Here is a 20,785-nt window from a genome sequence, read left to right on the forward strand (position 1 = left end):
GCAGACTTGCCATGGGAGTGCTGCAGTTGTGGCACAACTCAGTGCCAAGCGGTGGAAGTAACAGCGATGGCTGAGCCACCTACTGCTGAGCTACAGAAAGAGCTGTGTTTGGCATGCTTTTGCCTGAGGAAAGGTCTGACAAGCAGATGGAGAGATGGGCAAATGCTCTGCTGCACCATTAGCCAGCATTATGGCAGGATCTTCATTCAGCATGGGGTCTAGCTGCTGTCAGAAGCTTTAGGGGCACCCTACAACTCAGGGAGGGAACCCAGCCACCACTGAACGAGTACCACCACAGGAGACATGTTACTGTGGTTTGAGAGTGCCCAAAAGGGAGAACATAAGATAACCCTGGGTGTTTAACAGCAGGCAATGCCCCAGCAAAAAGGCTGTGAAGAAGTGCAAACAGCACCTTCAAGGTAGGGATGCTAGAGGGGAATGCGAGGAACTCCATAAAAGTTAAGAGGTAAAAATAGCCTTCATCCCAGCCACCCAGGGTCAGGCAGCCTGTGAGGTAAAGCCTTGTGGTTTCAGCCACCCACTGCCCTAGAACACAGGCACAGCTGGCAGCGCAAGCACAGCTGGAGGTGCAAGCACAGCTGGAGGTGCAAGCACAGCTGGCAGTGTGAGCACAGCTGGCGGCATGAGCACATCTGGCCTCCCTGCCCAGCCCCACGCTGCACAGCCAGCTGGCGGAGCCTCACGCTCCGAGCTCCATGAGCTGCACCCCCTGCCCTCCCACCTCGGAGATGTTAAAAGGGTCATTTCTGTAAGCATCAGGGCGGATGAGTCACCCAGATGTTGGCGTCCCGTGGCTGGCAGCTCCAGCTGAAGCTCTGCCAGCAGCAGGCACTGGGAGCAGCCCTTACCCAGGCAGGATCCCTGGTGCCCAGAGACATGTGAGATCACTCTGCAACCTCTTCCAGGTCAGAAATGCTCTCGCCTGTCCAACTGCCTGTTTTCATGGATTGCTTAGGAATTTAAATACCTTTCAAACCTATCCATCCTGCTGAATTTGGCCACAATCAGCTAATAGGTTCAAAAGTCATGAGGGAGAAGGTACATACAGATATATTCACATGATCATATGAACACTTTTCCCATGTGAAATCAGGGTGCACTTACAAGGCACAGAAATGTCTGAAACAGCCATCTTCCATGGAGTCAGGTGGTACACTCTTTGCTATACTGAATTCTTCTTCTGAGGAAACAAAAACCTTTGTTATAAAGCTGTGTAAACCTTCACCACTTTGCCACTTTGATGAAGCATATGATGATAATCCCAGATTCTGGCTCCTACTGGCACTATAGCCGAATCCAGAGCCTTAGTACATTTTCTTGATAGATGAAAAGCTTCCACTAACTTGTTCTTAACTATTTTTTGTAGTTGTTTTTTAATTGTACATCTCTAAGCAGTTTATCTGTTTATCTGGTCTTGATCTTCCTATTAATTATATATTAATGTAAAGCAAATTAGATTTTGATTGCTAAGACTTTAAATTAATGTCATGAGTTTTCAAATAGTTACATGAAAAATAGACATGGCTATGTACAAGAAAAAACTGTGCTAATATAGTGACCCAGTTCTCCATGGAGCAAGCAAGAGATTTCATATATTCCCTCTTAATGTTCCTTAAGACAATTATATGCAGTTACAAAGAGGTCACATAAAGAAAAACTCCTTGAGATAATATGAATTACAAGTCTAAAAATACAGTTCAGAAAATGATGGCTGATCCTACAAATGCTGAATTTCCTTTAGCCCTTGTTTCCCAGGAGACTGATAGAGCCTAATGAAAATAAATTATATACCGCACTGATTAAGCTGGTTATTAAGTGAAATTCCATTTAATAGAAAATAATCTAGCTTCTACTAGGCAGTTATACTTGTTTCAGCAGGTGATAAATAGATAGGATTCTAAGACAGAATCTTCTTTCTAAGGTATTGCACATCCACTATGTTAATTTCTAATTACAGACTAAAGTTCATAATTGCCTGCATGCTCATTTTGTCTAAACAGAAGATCAGCAAAAGATTTAAAGATTCACCCTTCCTATTTGTCTTTTTACTTTGGCCTGTGTGCCAAACCAATGAAGCAAGGCCCTGAATTTGGCTGACATGTTTCCTAATGTGAAAGATAGAACAGAGACCTGTCAGTACAGAGGTATGCATGGGAAAATTTTCCTCTGCAGAGGCTCATCCTTGGGCAACCTACACCTACTACTGTAGGTCTTTCATTTTCATTTACCTTACTATTAAAATTCAGCTACAAGCACGAGACAAGTCTTTCAGTATGTATAAAAAGGAAAGTATATCTGAAACAATAAGCAACATTGTGCTCATTTCCCCATTCCTCCCAACTGCAGGTACATAGAGTCGAGCACCAGCTTCGTTGAGCAATTTGCAAATGAGCAGAAAACTGCCAATGATGGCAAACCTTCCTGTACAAACACAGAGTTTCATATGCAGGTCCATGTAGATCTACTTTTCACAAGACTGGGTGACCTCCAGAGATCGCTTCCAACCTCAGCATTTCTATGATTCTGTGAGATTTTTAACTATACCAAGTTAAGTAGAAAATCATAAATCGTATGCAATGTGGCAAAAGAATTCATAGGGTCATATGAACTTGAGCAATATCTAACTTTTGCCTTAACCAAAAGTTTTTAAGTGCAGCTATAGCTTCACAGGAAACACAAATATGTTTTAATTTGAAAAAAAAAAAAAAAAAAAAACAGGCCGTGCTGCATTTTTTTAAAAAAATCTCAAAAATTCCAGTGTCATAAGTAGGTTTTAGAATTTTTCCCACAATGCTATGTTGACCTTCTTATCAATACAGAATAGCTGAACATGATGGCCCTGCAAAGCTGGCCAGCATTATAGAAATTATTGATGTAGGATTTTTTAAGAAACAATGAAAGGCAAAGTGCTTATTTTCTCTTTCAATAACTTGTTTTGTCTCTTCAGCATTCTTTTTAGTGGTTTTAATACAATCTTGCTATTTTTCAGCGTTTGTTCCTCTTCAGCAAAACTAATTTGTTGAGTGCTTTGAGATATGACAGCTTAACATCATTTGGAGTTTGGGTTGTTTGAGACCTCACAAACCACCTTGCTGAGCATACATTTTTCTGGGAAGTATCTTTATAGGCTACAATGAACAGTGTAATAAAATGTCCTGAACACAATCAAGAATTTTTAATATATCTTATCAGCACAAGAGCCTTTACTAAAACCTTTGTCTTAAAAAATCCTCAGTTTCTCGAAAGCTTATTTTGGTTTTATTTTAACCTTGCTACATATCAAAGTACAAGGATGAAGCTTTGTTCCTGCTGTCAAGACAACCACTGCCTCTTCAGCAGAAAGGAAAAAAAATCAAAAGACTTGTAGAATGCCAGTTGAGTTTGAACCTGAAGGCCACAGTCTCTGAGCACACCTGGTACTCCCCACAAGAGCAGGATACTCAAGAAAATTGAGGCTTCAAATGAGCTTCCAGCTAACAACCTATAATTTCTCTTCAGGGAGTGGGGAAAATGTTAAAGGAAAATTCAACATGACAGTCCCTTTGGTAAAGCGTGAGGAGCAGTTCAAGATGATCTTCAGAATGCTGCAAGACAAAAGCCTCATTACACATAATTACTGCTTACCAGTACCCCAGACTGATAACAAGCTTCCTCTGCCAATTTTCCTCTATCATTATACGAAGAGGTGATTAAATTATTTGACGAATCAACTTTCCTGTGCAATATGGAGTTATTGACCTCAGGTAAAACAGAGCAAGGTCAGGCAATGAAGGGGAGCTAAGTGGCACAGCAACTTGAAAATTTCAACATTCATCCAAAACTTAGCTACAGGATGCAGGAAATATTCAAGGTAATTAGTGAGCTGGTATGTGTTTGACAACAAACAAATATATGTTGTGGCAGTATAGGGTGTGCCAGCCTGCAGGCACCACCTTGTGTGTGTTGCCTCCTTCTGCTTCCCAAGAAGAGGAAGACTCCCAGATGCGATGGCTCCTGGTCTTCCCTGTGTCCCCACGGTAGCCCGGTGAGCTGGTGACTTTCAGGGGTCTTCACAAGTTGAGTGAGGCTGCCTGGGGGATTGACAGCAGGCTGCCCAGTGGGAAACTTCTTTGCTCTTCTTGTGGTGTCTGGAACAAGGCAGCACCCACACCATGGGCCACACAGATCACAACGCAGCAGCACCAGGCTATGTACCGTGCTCCCGTACGGTTTGCTGGTGCTGACATGGCCAATTTCTTACACTTCATCATAGCAAAAGATGTTTCTTTTCAAACCAGGATGTTCTTGTTCCCTGGTTACCCATTTGCAGACTTCCTTTTGAGGGGCAGGTGGACTACACCAATCCCCTAATTTTTCTTGCTGTACACCTTTGCAATATCAAATTCTGCAACAGAAAAAAAAAATGTGACAGAACAAAAGAAGTGTCTTGATTGAGATTACCTGAATTTTCTGTGTTGAAACACTCACTCAAGTAAGTCTGACTACAAACTATAATAAACAGTATGTAAGGATGAAGAATTGTACCTAGCTCCATGCATACAGCTAACACTGTTTTTCAAAATCTGCTTGATCAGAACCCAAACTAGCCACCCTTAAGGTAAAAAGTGAATAACTGAGCACCCCATGTGGGTGATCATTAGATATCCAGCTAGCTCCCAGATGTTGAAGGACACATGCGGTGTGGCCAAAAAATTACCGCCAATTTCTGTTGTGGTAATTGTTCCCTGTGCTGTTAGTCTGTGCTTCAGAAACTGAAGACATGTTTGTTTGTCTGTTTGCATTTTCCTGCTGTTCCATTAGTCCATCAGTCTTCTCCTACTTACGTAGGTGCTAGGGGAGAGAGACAGATTTGTATATGCAAGCCTTGGTCAGCAACAATCATCTTTATTTGGAGCTGCCTTTGCTGTAGGTGCTGTTGTATGAGGCCAAAGGAAGAGGGGAACTTGCGTTCCCACCAGGTATGTGCTGGCAGGACAACTGCCCAAGTGCAACGTTTGTCCCACTGCACGGACCGCACAGCTCCTGCCCAGGCTGCATTCTACAGACTTTACAGTCCACCAGTGGTTTATTCAGAGTGCAATCACTGTGCAATACCCTCCCAAGCACCCCCATGGCCTCCCCAAATCTCTTCCGCTTCATCCCTCACCTTAGCCAGGGGGCAAAACCACCATGTCATTGGGGTAGGCCTCATAAAGAGAATCATAAGTTTCCTGACTCTTTTGCATGACCTCTTGGACAGCTGAGACAAAACTGCTATCCAAAGCAGGTGCTGGCAATAATTGGCTCTTTCTAAAACCCATGGGTTGAGTGTGAAAATGGTACTACATATGCTAATTTCTCTAATATGTGCATGAACTCTTCTCTTTTAAATCCTTTATTTTGCCACATGAGTGCTTTGTTTTGAAAATCCCATGCTGTGTGGTTTCACACAGGCTCTGCTGTGCTCTCCTCTGTACTGTGATTCAGTGCTGGTGCCTCCCACCACCCCTCCTTTGCATGGCCACAACCAGTCTACAGTTGTATGTGTGCATGTTTTAAAAGCAGCAGCTGGAAAGAACAGTTCACTAGCAACTTTTGAAAACATGTGTAGTTGAAACTGTATGTACTGCTTTGCTTATTTTTTTTATCTTAACTTTTAATCTCAACTACATAAAATATTAATTATATTAATCACTTGCTCTAAAGTGTGGTTCAGCTATTAGATGGGCTATGTGAGATTCTTTTTGATCTGATTCCTCTTTCTATCTTATGGTTATTTAAAAAGCTACCAGAAAAGAGTTAGGTTTTATAAAACATTTGCAATCCTATCCATAAGCTGCCTAACACTAATCTTTTACAAGTGGCAAATAACTATCTAGTTCTATGTCCATGACTCTGTCACAAAGGCTATCAAGTTCACTTTCTCTCCTGTTAATAACATCACCACCCTATTCCAAAGGTAGCACCTCCCATTATTTGTCTCCTTGTCTAACTAGTTAAAATGATTGAGTTACATTCAGAAAATATGTTCTCAAGCAGTCTTAGCTTTTTATTTCTAGAATGACATGCAAACCAACAGTCTTCATCATTTCCATCTCTTTCATTCTGTCCAACTCTGTAAGTCACAGTATTACCTTGTTCTGTAGCTCTGTTTTTTATCATGTTCGTGATGTCCATAATGCAACAGAATCCTATTTTCACTTGAAAATCAGGTCTAAAATGTCAAAGATGTAACTATTGTTCCATGAAAATAATCTCTCCTTGGTAACTATGTGTTTCTCAGCTCTCTGTATTAATTAACTCATTCCTATTTGTTGCGATTTCTTGATTTCATTCAAACAATTTGGGTTAAAGTATTTGACATATTGGATAGGAATCTTATATGAGCAATAGACAGGTATAGGACTCCTGGTTTTGGCAATTGCCTTGTGAGACATTTATTATAGTAGTTACGGAAATCTTGTACACATATTTATTGTTTTGGATCACATGGTTATGCCATGGACAGATTCATTTGGTACTTGGTGGGTTGCAGGAAGTTTGCTCTTGATTATGATTTTGGTGAGGTTAGGAGATGTGCCAAAGTTGTTGGAGGAGGTGTCAAGAAAATTTTTTCAAACCATAATCTCCTTGTTGTATTGGCTGTGATTATGTAAAAGATTTTCAATAGGAATCCTGTATGTGATGGTATATGATTACTAGGAATATACGACTTAAGAGAAGGGTGTTTTTTATGGTGCTCTTTTTATGTTATATGCAGGTGGCACAGTAAGAGACCCAACTTCTTCATCTAGAGTTCTCCTTTTGGAGTGTTCTTCAGTTTGATAAGATGAAAAGCATTTTCAGAGCAAATGCAAGGCCTTCACAGTGTTGCCTGAGATCTCAGCTGCAAATTAGATTTTTTCAGCTTGATTTAAAATAACTTTGTGACTCTGTGGGAGTAGGTTTGTGATATCTTGTATATAGTCATCTGTTCATCGTCATTTTTATGACGATCACGATGTCTAGAAAGAGTAGCTAGATATAAGTGTACTCTAGACAAAGACTGGTGAAATGATGGCTAAATGATGGTAGAAAACTGTGAAGTTTATATTTTTAGGGATTATGTATGCTCTGATTTCATCCAGAATGTTACCTGTCAGGGTTCTACTAACAAGTTTCTTCAAAGGATGATTTGAGTTTTATCCCAAAGCATCAAGACTTTTGGACATGCTCATGTCTTAATCTGGTGATTTCAATGTAATCAATAGACCAGTTCAGAAAAAGCAGCAGTTGTTTTTGCAGTCCTCTGTTGGAACTGTCCCTAAGCACCCAGCTATGTGCAGAAATGACTGTAAAGCTGAGTTTCCTTATTATTTTTACCAACTTTTCACTTTAAATACTATTTAGACTCTTTCAATGTATTCAAAATGTTAAGAAGAAGATCCAGAATCACACTCTCTGATGATGATGTGAACAAACTTTACCAGGTAAGAGCACAGCAATTCAAAATGGTATTTAGAATATGGGTCAGAATTCCTTTTCTGATCAGTGAAAGAAGCATTAATAAGCTCTTGGCATTTAAAGAAACAATCTTTTCTCTTTCTCTTTTTTTTTTATTTTTTGTGTTCATTTGAACTTTTTTTTTCAGCTTTCAATTTGTGTAAGAGAAAACCTTGGAAGAAAATTAAAACTTCTTTTTAAACACAACACAATTTGTTGATATTTTCAAGCTTTTCAGTATAACTGCATTCACAATTTGAATGTGTGTGCTGTTTAATATCAAACAATTGTTTTAATGTCATTTCAAGTGTCTGGCTGTGTTCATGTCTGCTAATTAAATGTTTTATTTAAAAAAATACAGCCTAAATTGTGCAAAACTTCATCTACATCTGCTTCTCTTATGAAAAGACGTCCTTGGAACAACTCCAGTATATTAAATAGAAAGCTGTTTATTACAAATAAGACAGTCATTTACCTGTAGGCTTTAACATGAGTTACTGTGTGTTATATTCACTATTCACTTGCTATTTATGGTCAATCATGCAAGTGTCTCTGTGTGATAAAAAGAAAGTATTATTTGAACCCTATTTAGATGTGTTGTCTTCTGGTGGTTTGGGTGTTCGGTGATAGCCAAATATTTCTGTCCCATCTCCAAAGGCTTCAAGGTGAGCTAAAAAAGCTTGCCATGTTTCCCTCTCACGTTCAGCACAGAGGGTCTTCACATGTGGCAACACCTGCAGGTTCCTTCAGGACAGGGCTCTCTCTTTCATATCAGCAGCATGCATGCGGAGCCTCTGAGGGAGATGTTGAGACAACAGTCTGTAAACAGCAAGAGTAGGCTGACAACACATATAGTTACAGATTATCACTTTTATCTTCTGCATTAACCACATAATTCTGCATCTTTCTCAGTACCTTGCAGGGAGAGCACCTAATATTTTATCGTTCCAGTGTTAGCAAGGCCAGGTACCAACATCCAGGAATGAAGGATTCCTGAAACATCTCACTAACTGCCACAACTTTAAGAAAGAATCAGTGAATGGCATGGCAAAATGGAGAGATGGATCTTGGTGGCACCTGTAGGAGTGGGACACCCAGTATTATTGTGGCTCAGAAGTGGGGAGGTGGAGACAATCACAGACTGCTGGCCTTCAGCTGAGTGGAATGTTCTCTTAGGATAAACTCAGCCACACCTCTCAAATCTTAAATGTTAATAATTTTACCACCACAGGGTATAAAATCCCCCAAAGGATATAAATGCATATATGCATTTGCATATAAATGCAAATAAAAGCAAGATGGAGCTGGCAGTGACAAGGACAGGAAAAGCACTATGGAGAGCCTGTCATGTGTGAAGCACCCATCACAACAGTGTGATGCATCCACTGGGAACCTGGTGGGGTTTTGGCCTTCTCAGTGCTACAAAAAGCCAAACTGTGATCCACTCACTCATTGCGTCCCAGACAGTATGCATATCACTTCTTCCCTCACAGCCATTTTCCTGTATATTTTCAAAAACATTGAGACTTTTACGAATATGAAGTTTGTAGTGCAAGAGAAAGAACTCCTAGTACTGAAAAGACAAAAATGATACAGATCTTTTTTTCCTTTTTTTTTTTTTTAGCTTTCCCTCATTAAAGATCTTTGCAAAAAATATACACCTGTATGCTTGTTAACAAAATGGCCAAAAGTCCTTCAAGGTTATCTTTTTCTGCAAAGAGGCTGGAAAGGGACTAAAGGAAAGCAACAAAGACAAATTTCTATTTTAAAGAAGCAGAGCTGAAGAAGTCACCGTATAGATAAAGTATTTGATAGAGATGACACAGAGGTGCCATAGAATAGAATAATCTGATTTTTTCAGATTGATTTTCCTGCCCCCATTGTTGCTTATGTCATTTCTCCAAATTTCTTTGTGCACTCATAGCAAAGCATGATCACAGGAGGCATTGAGAAGCTTGTTCAACATATTGCAATATGCTACATGTCTTCCTAGTGGTAAAAAACTTGCAGTAATCGATGCATGTTTCTGCGGGACAAGCACTGTTCTTCCAGAGCTGGAATCAGCCTTGCCCAAAGCGGGTGAAACAGACTGAGAAGCGATTTCATCAGTAGCAACCCAGCACCATCAGCTGGTGCGTTTCCTTACTTTTCCTTATCTTACAAGTCTGATCCCACATAAAACACCTTTGACCAGTACATGTCAGACCACTGCATTAACTTGTTACGTTTCCTTACTGAGCTCACTTCCAAGTAGGTATCTGGACGTGGTTGGGGACTTGTGGCTCTCACTACCACCAGATGTTCAGGCAAGACAGGGGAGACCAGGGTGCAACTGGGTTCCCCTGGCACAGACACTTGTGCATGGGCAGCGTGCCTCTGCTGGAGAAGAGGAATCAGTGAGAAGGGACATAATGAGGGCGAAAAAGAAGGCATCAGTAAGCTGAGAATCTTAGGGAATAAGAGTGAGTTTACAAATGTTGCAGGGGAATTGAGAGCACAGGGATAATCAGAGAAAGAAAGAGCATAAAAATCCATGGGCAAACAGAATCTTACCTGTTGTGCTGCTCACAAAAGAGTTTATTCCACCTTTCAGACCATAGTGTTTCAGATCCAGGACTGGCTTTAGCATTTTTGAAAGACCCCTTGAACATACAGAACTTCAAAACCTCTAAGTCCATACCTGAATGAGGATAGTTCAGGACCAGAATCAAATGCGCAAGTGTTATAACATTCAGAATTTATTGCTTCTTGGGCAACTGAAACTCAACTTTCTTTTATCTAATTCCTTTCTCTTCTCTGGCCTAACACCAATCTCTGCTGATGAAACGCTGTGCAGACTGCTTACTGATTGAAAAAACACACTGCACATAATGAAGATTATGCATTTCAAAGGGCAATTTTCAGAGCACAAATTTAGGGAAATTTTCATGAGAACAGCAGAAGAGCCAAGTCAAGCTTCAAAATTATTTGCTCACTTGTGTTCTTAATTGAAAGCTTCAGTTATTTACAACTTGGAAGACATAACACCGTAGAAAGATCTATTTTTCCTGTTGGCCACCTTCTTAGGAATATTTGTGCCAAAAGTAAATCAGACCTGTGGAGACATTGAAATGTGGAAAATGTCTGTTCAGTTCCTTACTTTTGAAGAAGAATATGAGACATTCTTGGCAGTGATGCTTCTTCCAATTCTATGTGCACTAAATTCTGTGGACACTTCACCTCAGTTGCTGTTAGGTTCATGACAGGCTGACAGACACAGGTGTCTTTTTTATAGTAGTCATTCAGTGTACCTATAATATCATGCCATCTCAAAAGTGATAAGAAAGAGAATGCTGTTGCTTGGCATTCTCACATGACATGGATGAAGCATATAAAATTAATGTAGGCTATGAAGACTGAGGCTCTGCTGCCTGTCACTCAAGTTCAGTCAACTGAGAATCCTCCAAGCTGGGACTGTGTACCAGGCTGCTGTCGAGCACCAGCTCTCATATCTCCACAAGATTTACATCAAATATTTTCCTTCTGCCCCAGTAATTACAGTCTTGGTACAATCCATGGCTTTATCATTTACAGCAACCACATCTTTTCTAGATTTTCCACCTCTAGCATACTCCCTAGTCTGAACAAAATACAAAGTCCAAAAGTACCATTCTCCCCTGAAAACTGACACACTTCTATCAGAAAGGTGACTATGGTTTTACATTCTCATAACCTTTTTCCTTCTGAAGGAAAGGAAAGGAAAGGAAAGGAAAGGAAAGGAAAGGAAAGAAAGGAAAGGAAAGGAAAGGAAAGGAAAGGAAAGGAAAGGAAAGGAAAGGAAAGGAAAGGAAAGGAAAGGAAAGGAAAGGAAAGGAAAGGAAAGGAAAGGAAAGGAAAGGAAAGGAAAGGAAGGAAAGGAAAGGAAAGGAAAGGAAAGGAAAGGAAAAGGAAAGGAAAGGAAAGGAAAGGAAAGGAAAGGAAAGGAAAGGAAAGGAAAGGAAAGGAAAGGAAAGGAAAGGAAAGGAAAGGAAAGGAAAGGAAAGGAAAGGAAAGGAAAAGGAAAGGAAAGGAAAGGAAAGGAAAGGAAAGGAAAAGGAAAGGAAAGGAAAGGAAAGGAAAGGAAAAGGAAAGAAAGGAAAGGAAAGGAAAGGAAAGGAAAGGAAAGGAAAGGAAAGGAAAGGAAAGGAAAGGAAAGGAAAGGGAAAGAAAGGAAAGGAAAGGAAGGAAAGGAAAGGGAAAGGAAAGGAAAGGAAAGGAAAGAAAAATTATATTTCATGTATATAAAAAACATGCATATAACATATATACAAAATATATTTCATTTTGATTATAAATCTTCCTGTTACAGAAAGCTTATAGTCAATAATTGTAACAAACTGGGACTGCAAGATTAGACCTGCATATTTTCTTTTAGAATATTTTATATGCTTATCCAAAAAGACATATGAGCTTCAAATCTCCAACAGAGTCCAAAGTAAATGGAAAAACCGTGTGCTGCTTTATGTCTTCTGCATGCTCTCTCTTGTATTACTCTTAAATCATAGCAGTTACAGGTAATTAATAATTGCTAGTTTCTATTAACATAAAAAACAACATCAAGAACTGCTCTTTTTTAACAATAACACTTTTCAACTAGCTTGCCCAGAATTCTTATTTCTATGGCCTGGGCTTGACAGACTGAGAATACACCCAGCTGGTTTTCAAACCACACTTTCAATAGTCTGGGGAAGAGCTGTATGACTTGTCATAAAAACAGCTGCCTCTGTCTCCCCAACCAGCCAGGAAATAAAGCTGAAGAGAACAAAACCTTGAATGAAAACACCTCGACTTTTCATGCAAGGACAAAATGTGGTCATTATGCATACCAGGAAGGTTCTTTTATAGATGGTAATTACATATAAATTGGAGAGTTATAATAAAAAAAAAAAAAAGGCATTTCTCTCTTCATTTACCTAAAATGTGATTTCTACAGCCATTATATAATTACTGGTATTTTTCAGTAATGTTATTAAGAACAAATGAGCAAGTGTTTCTCAAATAATCATAAAGAGACAAATACTGAAAGTTCTTTATTAGAGCTGGTTGTTCAGAATGAAGCAAGTGGCAAGAAAAGAATCTTTTCTTGAAAACTGCAAACTGAACTTTTTTCAGTGTTGAAAAGGGATCAATTTCTATCTTTCTACCATCAAGAAATAAATTATCCCTATTATCTCTGACACATTATTTCAAGCTCTCCATTTTTCTCAGTTACTCATTGGTGCAGAAAATGTCTCCTGACTACTGACCTCCAGCAGTAAACCTAAAATAAGAGGTAGAAGGACCACAAAAATTCCTAAAAGAACAGGAAGAGCTTCCTGCTGTCACTACTGTTCTTTTCCAGAAAAAGTCAATCAATTCATGACATTTAGTGAAGCATTCATTCACATGTGCAACTCTGAAAATTTTGAGTGTAAGCAATAGTAAGCAACATCTTAATGAAAAAAAATATATATATAAAAATAAAAAGTAAATATTTCTTAGGCAATATTTGCATCTACAAGAACTGCAGCCTAGATAGCTTTTAGACAGTTGTTAGATGACATGTCCCACTATACATAGCAACTTCATACATCTTGGTAGCATACCATAGTATACAGGATATAAAGGAACACAAGGAGTGATAAGGAGGACAAAGAGGAAAGACTTGTCTGTATTTAGAGGGAGAAGTGGGGATGGAATTGGATGCATGACTATCCTCGCATCATCACCCAGGCCAACAGAAACTTTATCTATCTTAAAGCAGATTATTTTTTACTGCTGGTGTTTTTCTAAATGAATAAACAGAAAGTAGAAGTACTACAGCAGCAGAAGGTTCAACAAAAAATAACTCAAAATGTGGGAAAGCAGACAGAAATTCATTGCATGGGCCCAACAGCTGTCCATCAAACTTGTGTCTCCTTTCCCCCAGCCTACACTCTGGCTCACCATGTGCTCCTGTTTCCAGGGGTAGAAGCCATTTCTCTTCCAGCAGGAAGCTACAGATCGGATCTTGAGCTGATGGGACGAAATGAAGGCTTCACAACTGGAAGGAGGAGGTGAGCAAGACACTTAATTTTCAAGATAAGGTCTTTTTTTACTTTTTTAAAAGAATGGATTATTTTTTATTATAGTAAAGTAGCTTTTTCAACACATCATAGTTCATCTGACTCCTTGAAAATTTCATATCTCCCACTTACTCCAGTGGTGACAGGAAGAGGTTCTGTCTTTAGCTGACTCAAACTACTGAAGTTGCTTCTTCCTGGAAAATTGTTAAACATCCTATTTTAGCATAATTCATTACCTTGCTCTTTCTTTTGTGATTATATGCCATGTTTGAATACCCTCTGTGAAACTGTTACTCATTTGTAATGTCTGCAAAAAGCCTGGACAGAGATTATGTACGTATTAGTGATTTATCAGAATAGTTTCAATCTCATTGTTAAAAACTAATGCAGCTTAAATTTTCCTGTGACTACATACCCTATATTTGCTATAGTGCACAGTTTTATGGATTTTCAGTCTGTTAGTGGGAAAAAAAATCACAAATTATCCATAAAATTAGGTGATACATATACTAAATTTTACAAACACAGGTACCTGAAAAAGTGTTCACAGGACTGTACAAAGCTCATGGGTTCTTCAATAAGACCCTTTCACTGAGCTTTGATTTTTGAGGTTTGATATTATGTCGTCATCACCAAGTCGAGAGAAGAAAGCAAGCACTATATGATCTCACCTGACAGTATTTGTCTATCAAAGTCCCTAACAGAGGCTCTAGTTAAAGTCCTAAAGTACATGAACTCTGGAGTTCACATGCTCCAAGCCCCTGATCACAGCAGGGTCAGCTATAGCAAATTGCCCAGGACTGTGTCTAAATGGTTTTTGAATATCTCCAAGGATGGAGACTCCATAATCCCTCTCTGGGCAACCTGTAACAGTGTTTGGCCATCCTGACAAGGAAAAAAAAATGAATAAATAAAATAAAAGTACTTTTATTTTGCTTAGATGAAATTTCATACGGTTTAATTTTATAGAATCATAGAATTGGGTTGGAAAGGACCCTAAAGGCCATCTAATTCCAACCCCCTGCCAGGATCAGACACCTCCCACCAGACCAGGTTGCCCAAAGCCCCATCCAGCCTGGCCTCGAACACCTCCAGGGTTGGGGCATCCACAGCTTCTCTGGGCAAACTGTGACAGGGCCTCACTGCCCTCAGAGTAAAGAATTTTTTTTCTTATCTCTAATCTAAGTCTCCCTTCTTTAATTTTAAAGCTGTTACCCCTTGTCCCATCATTACACTTCCTGACAAAGAGTCCTTCCCCAGCTTTCCTGCAGGCCCCCTTTAGGTACTGAAAGGCCACTATAAAGTCTCACTGGAGCTTCTCCAGGCTCAACATCCCCAGCCCTCTCAGACTCTCCTCATAAGTCAGATGGTCCAGCCCCTTAATAATCTTTGTAGACCTTTGCTGGACTCACTGCAGCACAGCCCTCTCTCATGTACTGGGAAGCCCAGACCTGGACCCAGCACTCCAGATGTGTCTCTCCAGGGCTGGGTATAGGGGAAGGGTTACCTCTCTGCTGACGATGCTCTGCTTAATTCAGCCCAAGAGGCTGTTGGCCATTTTGCTGTGAGGGCACGTTGCTGGATGACATTCAACATGTTGCCCACCAGGACTCCCAAGTCATTTTCTGAAATATTGCTTTCCAGCCAATTGCCCCACACCATATGCTGGCTCATGGAGTTACTCTTCCCCAGGGGCAGGACTTGGCATTTCATTTCATTGACTTTATGAGATTCTCAGTCCATTTCTCCACCCTGTCAAGGTCCCTCTAAACTGCAATACAACCATCTGGTCTATAAATCATTCCTCACAGTCTTGTGTCATTTGCAAATTCTGCCTTCATCCCCCCTTTTTGTCCACCAGAACCCTGAAATCCTTCTCTGCAGGGCTGGTCTCAATGAGTTTTTCTCCCAATCTGTACTCATGTCTGGGATTGTCCCAACCCAGGTGCAGCACCCTGCACTTGGACTTGTTGAACCTCATTAGGTTCACATGGGCCCACTTCTCAAGCTTGTCCAGGTCCCTTTGGATGGCATCCCTTCCTTCTATTATATTGAGTTTACCACTCAGCTTGGTGTCATCTGAAAACTTGCTGAGGGTGCACTGAGTCCCATTGTCTATGTCATTCACAAAGATATTAAACAGTAGCAGTCCCAAGAAGGACCCCTGAGGGACACCACTCATCTCCAGCCTCCACCTGCGCTTAGAGCCTTTGACTGCAACTCTCTGGCTGTGGCCATCCAGACAATTCCTTATCCACCAAATAGTCCAACCTTCAAATCCATCTCTCTCCAATCCAAATTGAAGATCAGGATGTCATGTGGGACCATGTCAAAGGCCTTAGAGCAGTCCGGGTAGATGACACCAGTCGGTCTTCCCTTGTCGACTGATGCAGTCACTCCATCACAGAAGGACACCAGATTGGTCGCGCACAATTTGCCCATGGTGAAGCCAAGCTGGCTGTCTCAGATCACCTCCTTATCCTGCGTATGCCTTAGCATTGCCTCCAGGAGGATCTGTTCCATGACCTTTCCAGGCACAGAGGCGAGGCTCACCTGTCTGTGGTTCCCTGGATCCTCCTTTCTACCCTTTTTACATATGGGAGTGATGTTTCCCTTTCTCCAGTCACCAGGGACTTTTCCTGCGGCACACTGTCACATCTCATGTTGTTCCTTTGTCATCTCCTCAGCAAGCGTCCTCAGGCCAGGGATCTCTCTCCTCGGAGGGAGCCCACAAGCCTGGCTCAGCATCAGTAGCACTCACTGTTACTCAGGGACATGGCCAAGGCTGGTGGGGACTCAGGGGCCTTCTCTGATTAGTGCATGTTCAGTTGAATCCTGAAGCTAAGGTCCTTCCCCAGGGCATTGTTTCAAGAGACAAGGCACATGCCAACAAGTAAGACGTTTTATTTTTGCCATAAACCTCTGCTGCATCTGATCCCATAATTCACCCTCAGAGAGACCATGGGAAAAGAACAGGCCCCCTTAACACCCTTTTAATACCCCATGATTACCTAACTCATTTCATAGTGATATGCCTCTTGGTTTCAAACACCCTGAAGTTGGCCACTTACAGGCTTAATGCACTGAGCTGGGGACAAGAGACTCAGAGGAAGACAGCAATGTCCAGAGATGTCTCTCAAAGGAAACAGATAACAAAAACCCAGTCCTCTCCTCCTGACCCATTAGAACTGAGGACTAATTTCATAGGTAGGAAGGAAAAATAACATGTTAGAACAACTTCAGTCAAGCTACCTCTTAAATAAAAATAAAATAAAATAACAAAACAAAACAAAACAAAATAAAACAAAACAAAATAAAATAAAATAAAATAAAATAAAATAAAATAAAATAAAATAAAATAAAATAAAATAAAATAAAATAAAATAAAATAAAATAAAATAAAATATAATATTCAAACTTTCCTTGAGATCTTTGGAATGTTTTTTTCCAACAGAACCTACAAAGTAAAATGGGCATCTATTAATGGGAGGGGGAGGGATGGCCATAAAGCAAAGTCTGGAGCTGCAGAAGTGCAAAACTGAAGACAAATCTCTCAAGCATAAAAATGTTCATTACTGTGCATATTTACTGCCTGACATGTTAAAACACGTTCCTGAGTAGGCTAATTTTAGAGTCATCTGAGACACACAGAACTATGACAAAAGTGGCTATGGTAGACACATTCACAGTGAAATTCTTGTGGGTATATAATGATTTTGTGGAAACAGTGTTAAAATTGTTTCAAAAAGCTGGAGAGTCCAATTCAGGTTTCTACTTTACCCTATCCAAGGCCAGGGCAAAATGCTTGATGCTGATATCATGAGACATTCTGAAATGTTTTTCAGTAGAAAATGTAGAAAGAGATCATCTGGCATGAAAAAGATGGTTTTAAAATCATTTGGAAATACAGCAAAGTGTTATTTGACTCTGGTTAAGAAGGTCTATCCATGTATTAGCAATACAGAGGACCAAATTAATGTATTCTGTTCCTCGGGACTTGGAACTTGAGTCCGAACAAGTGCGGACTTCTGCATGGCTTGGCTTCTTCAAAGGAGCTAACTCAATTTTAGCTCTGAAGAGCTAAAACTCAATTTAAACACCACTAAAGAGCTAAACCAAGTTGAGAGTTCAAAAAGCTAACTGGACTAAAGAGCTCTGAAGTAAGTTGTTAGTGATTCCTATCTAAAATTTAAGAAATATTTCATATATATTTAGACATCCAGGGTCTAATCGAAAGGTGCTCTAACTCCTCTGTAACTTCTCCACCAACTAGCTTTAACTGAGCATCACCTCAGATCATGTTTTTTTTCTCATAACTTTTGTTTTCCTTGATTCAGTTTCTGTGACACTTTCCCTATTCTCAGAGGCCTAGACCTTAACAAGGACTTGGCCTAGCAGGGGGTAAGATGCATTTCCATTATTAACAATATAAGTCCATATGTTCCAACATGGGTGTGCTTTTTATTTTACTAGGTAGAGTTATTACTTACACATAGTTCATTCTCTGTATTCAGGTAAGATTCACAGACAACACACAGAAAAAGCACTTTATATTTGTATGATTTCTTCCTTCCTACACTTTAATCTTTTCCAGCAAGGAAAATGAGATAAGTGTGGTCCAAAAAGGCTTTTTAAATAGCAACTTGAAAAACTATTAAAAAAAAAAAAGCCAGAAAATAAATCAGAAGTGGGGAGTAGGAAAAGGGGGCAGCTTGAGCCAGGCAAGGCAGGCAAGTGGACTAGAAGATGGAAAAAGAAAGACAGATGGGAGCTAATTTGCACAAGACCTTGAAGGAAAGAACGAGGAAAACTAAAATATGAGAGATTTCTCCATAAATATTCACATCCAGGGGGTGATATTTAAAAGCCTTAGCAAGATATGAATTTGGGTAACACGTTAAATGTCTTTCCAAGAGGATGGCTCAGGTGACGTAAGCCTGAAGACTGTTCTTCACATTGTTTTCCCCATCTGCAGAGTCACTAAATAATTATGCCATTATTGTGAATGAGGCCTCACTTCTGAGGAGTTTCAGTAACACCTGGATATACTGACATGAACTGTGCTTCAGTGATTGAACTTTCTGTGGTGGCTTTAGAAACCACTTCTTTGCTAAGATTAAAGAAATCTGGCACAGTCTCTCTTTTGAAAATCCCTCTAGTCTCTGCTTTACTAACCTGCTAATTCAGTTCCTTTTCACAGAGTCACAGAATGGCCGAGGTTGGAAGGGACCTCTGAAGATCACCTAGTCCAACCTCCCTGCCAAGCAGGATCACCTGGAGCATGTTGCACAGGATGGCATCCAGGTGGGTTTTGAATATCTTCAGAGAAGGAGACTCCACAACCTCTCTGGGCAGCCTGTCCCAGTGCTCTGTCACCCTCACAGTAAAGAAATGCCCCCTTAAATTCAGCCGGAACCTCCTGTGTTTCAGTTTGTGCCCATTGCCTCTCATCCTGTCGCTGGGCACAACTGAAAAGAAACTGGCTCCATCCTCTCGACACCCTCCCCTCAGATATTTATACACATCAATGAGGTCTCCCCTCAGTCTTCTCTTTTCCAGGCTAAACAGGCCCAGCTCTCTCAGCCTGACCTTGTACAACATGTACTCCAGTCCTCTAATTGTCTTCATAGCCCTCCTCTGGACTCACTCCAGTAGCTCCATGTCCCTCTTGTACTGGGGAGCCCACATATGTATTTCTCCCCCACATATGTACTTACCAATGCATGGACCACTGATCACAGGACTTTCCTGCTGGGGTGAGAGTTGAAAATGTCTTTGCAAACATATCCTGTCTCCCCTCAGTATTTGAGCAGGCTTACGTCTCTGTTGAATATCTGATCGGCACCTAAGGACCCCAAAGGGGTGTTTTCCCATTCCAGAAGAAGCCTCTGGAAAGGCTGAAGTGAAACTGCCTCTTTTGTTCTCTAGGTCTTGGATAAGGTGAATGAGCTGTAACTTTGCATCTTTCTTGATCTATGCCTTCCTAAAAGCTGAAGTGCCTTTCCAAGATCTAAGTTAACAGACTCTAAGAAAGGTTCTTACAATCAAGTGACAAATCAGTCTATTTTGCAATCTATTGCATCTGGAACTTTCAAAAAAGCCCAGAAAAGTAACACACCAAATGTCCATTGTAATTCCTCAAGAGCCAGACACCGAGCTCCTTGAGTAATGCTTCATCCAACAAACTCAGTTATGTTGAGATACAGATGATGTAACTGGAGCTGACTGTACTCCAACAATGTGTCGTTGTGGATGGGGCCAGGGTAGCACAAGGGCAGGATAATATTAGAAGCTGTGTGACAAGCTATGTTTTGATAGCTAGGTATGGTCACATCTGCAGCTCTTTTACCTCTAGCAAGTTTAGGTGCCAGGCTACAAGCAGATACTTTAGGTGAGCCCAAAGTCCTATTGAGTGGAAGTCTGACTGCAGGTCTACACATGCATCCTCCTGTGGATGCCCAAATACTTCTTTCTCCTGGAACAGCAGGGTACGGCCAGCATATGACCAGCAAATTCACTCCAGAGTTCACTCTGCAAAGGGCCCTGCCACATGCCAGAAGGGCAGCTGGAGTCTGAAAGCTTGCTCTTTCAGTAGGGTGGTTCTACCTGCCAAAACTATGTCCAGCAGTGTTGGACCAGAGACATGGATTGGGAAAATCACCATGCTTTAGGTATGCTGTAGATGGAGGCTCTGCTACAAAAGGTAAATGAAAACCGTGTAAACTATTACCTCTGTCTCCACTACGCATATTCTTTAGATAAAAGATATCTTGTAGAGCAGACTATAATTGTGTCACTCAGTTCCTCGTTAATTTTGGCATCTTTCACAACCACTACAGACAGAGGCAAATCTGACTGTTCTGGAACGGTGCAGAGGAGACATCAGGCAAGGCATGCATGCCACAGAAGACTGTGCCAAAACAAATGAGTTTATAGAGATCACTTTGCTATACAGTCTATTTGAACATTGTAGACACCATGTCTTTCACCGTGCATTCTTTAGACTATAAATAAATCAAATTGACACATATTCACAATCTAGCACCATCTGCTGCGTAAAAAAGGAAGGCATGTTAAAAGCAAAAAATAAAAAAAATAAAAAAGTATCTGTTCCTTTACTTACATAATACATCTTCATTGGTGAAACGCACTCCTGCTTTTATAAATATATAGCTTGACTTTAAATATAATATGCATTTGCAAAAAATCATTTCAAGAAAGCCTTCTAAATACAGATTCTA

Source organism: Anser brachyrhynchus (genome assembly GCF_964034855.1).
Source record: "Anser brachyrhynchus genome assembly, chromosome: 3".
Taxonomy (NCBI): Eukaryota; Metazoa; Chordata; class Aves; order Anseriformes; family Anatidae; genus Anser; species Anser brachyrhynchus.